This window comes from Microcebus murinus, chromosome 1 (genome assembly GCF_040939455.1).
Source record: "Microcebus murinus isolate Inina chromosome 1, M.murinus_Inina_mat1.0, whole genome shotgun sequence".
Lineage (NCBI taxonomy): Eukaryota > Metazoa > Chordata > Mammalia > Primates > Cheirogaleidae > Microcebus > Microcebus murinus.
This window is the reverse complement of record NC_134104.1, coordinates 41,904,424-41,906,670: the sequence shown is the minus strand read 5'-3', so window position 1 is coordinate 41,906,670 and position 2,247 is coordinate 41,904,424. Positions and strand designations below refer to the sequence as shown.

At 30.4% G+C, this 2,247-nt stretch overlaps 1 non-coding gene across 1 annotated transcript; it reads left to right on the top strand.

Moving 5' to 3' along the window:
• Positions 1 to 1,384: 1,384 nt before the first annotated feature.
• Positions 1,385 to 1,516, top strand: LOC142875452 (small nucleolar RNA SNORA17). Its single transcript, XR_012922805.1, has one exon. It is a non-coding gene; the product is annotated as a small nucleolar RNA SNORA17 (small nucleolar RNA).
• The last annotated feature ends 731 nt before the right edge of the window (positions 1,517 to 2,247 follow it).

Below are 2,247 nucleotides of genomic sequence, written 5' to 3'. Positions count from 1 at the left end.
TCCATATCTTGGCTTTTGTGAATAGTGCTGCAATTAACATGGGAATTCAGTTATCTCTTTTATACTGATTTCTTTTCTTTTGGGTACATATGCAACAGTGGGATTGCTGGGTCCTATGGTAGTTCTATTTTTAGATTTTTGAAGAACCTCCATATTATTTTCCACAGTGACTGTACTATTAATAATTTACTTTCCACTAAGAGAGTATGAGCATTCCCCTTTCTCCACATCCTCACCAGCAACCATTTTTTTATCTTTTTGATAAAAGACATATTATCTGGGATGAGATGATATCTCATCGTGGATTTTATTTACATTTCAGTGATGTTACAAGTTGTTTTTAGACTACCTGTTGTCTGTTAGCTTGTCTTCTTTTAAGAAATATCTATTCAGATCTTTTGCCCATTTTTAATTGGAGTTTTTTTTTGCTAATGAGTTGAGTTCCCTGTATGTTTTGCTTATTAATCTCTTATCAGTTGAATAGCTTGAAAAATATTTTCTTACATAATGTATGTTGTCTTTTCATTTTTTAAATTTTTTTTCTTTGCTGTACAGAGATTTTTAACGTGATGTGACCCAGTTGTCCATTTTTGCTTTGGTTACCTGTGCTTTTGATGTCTTACTCAAAAAAATCTTTTCCCAGATCAATGTTTTAGAGTATTTCCCCAACATTTTTCCTCTGGTAATTTCATAGTTTCAGGTCTTACATTCTAATGTTTAATTTAGTTTGATTTGATTTTTATATGTGGTGAGAGACAGGGATCTAGTTTCATTCTTCTGCATATGGATACCAGTTTTCTAAGTACCATTTATTGAAGAGACTATCTTTTGTAAGAATTTAATTTGAGTATATATCAAATTTACTTCCAAACTGCTTTATCTATATTCTACAAGTTTCAATAAACTATATTTTCATTATCATCCAGATTATAATAATTTATATGATGTATTATAACTTATTTTTGATCTATGTGTTATGTAGGATGGTACTCAATACTTTTCAAGCATTTGGGCATTTTCTAGTTATCCTTTTTTATTATTGTCGTGATATAATTTAATGCCATAGTTAGCTAACACTAACATGTCACTCCAATCTTTAAAACATCTTAAGAGTTGCGTTTTATGTTCTATTTTTGAATTGTGAGTTGATTATCAACTTCTATTTTACAAAACACAAAGGTTTCCATAGGGCCATACAATTTTAGAATTTTTATATCATCATTCTATTTAATTGATTGTTTTATTATTTTATAGTGTCAATTTTATTCCTTACTTTTTATGCCTTGATTTCATCTTATATCTCTTATTCAGTGTTTTTAAGAAAATATTTTTCTATGCTTTTACTTTTAACACTTCTGTGTCCTCGATTTAAAATGTGACTCCTGCTGCCCCTAGAGGTATTGCAGACGTGGCTGCCGGGCCGCATTTGTGTCATTAGGTGGCGGAGAGAAGAGAGGCTATGTCTACGCTCAGTGTTCTGACCCGTAGACGTCTGAATGATTATTAGTCTGACACTTGGCGATGCTCCAGCGCAGGGGTTTGTGCAACTTCCCCTTGCTCTTGTTTTATGGACCTCGATCTATTAGTCCCTGGTAATTATTTTTTTTTAATTAAAAAAAAAAAGAGTAAAATGTGACTCCTATAAAGATCATACAGATGGGCTTATTTTTCAATCATCTGAAAGATGATATAAAGCAATAAAAAGGAAGTATTGGGGAGTATTTTTATCTAAAAGTAATGTATGGAAATTCAGATTCAATTCTAGATCATTGGTTTAGTTTTCTTTCAATTTAGGACTCAACCAAAAACTTATTTACAACATCTGCATTTATATGAAGTGTAAAAAGTGATATAATTTTTGGACATGATTTAAGAGTGTATGCTTCTTCATATGTAAAATTATCATCAATTATTTTTTACAAGTACATATATGTTATACAGCTACTACTCTGTAAAGCTTTTTACCTCTTCTAGAGGAAACCTAGATTATGATTCTGTCTGTGCCTCCATTTCACTCTCTATTGGGAAAAATATATTATGCCTGAGCTCAATTATATAAAGTGATACAGTTCATTATTATTCTTTGCTATTTTCTATTATGAATGCTATTTACATAAATAAAGTAATTTTTTCAAATTATATGACTAGTATCCATCTTATTAACTGAATCTCTGCCATATATTATGTTGCAAAAGTAATGCTATGCTATGCATGCTGGTTAAGATTAAGATTCTTTACATTATTTTT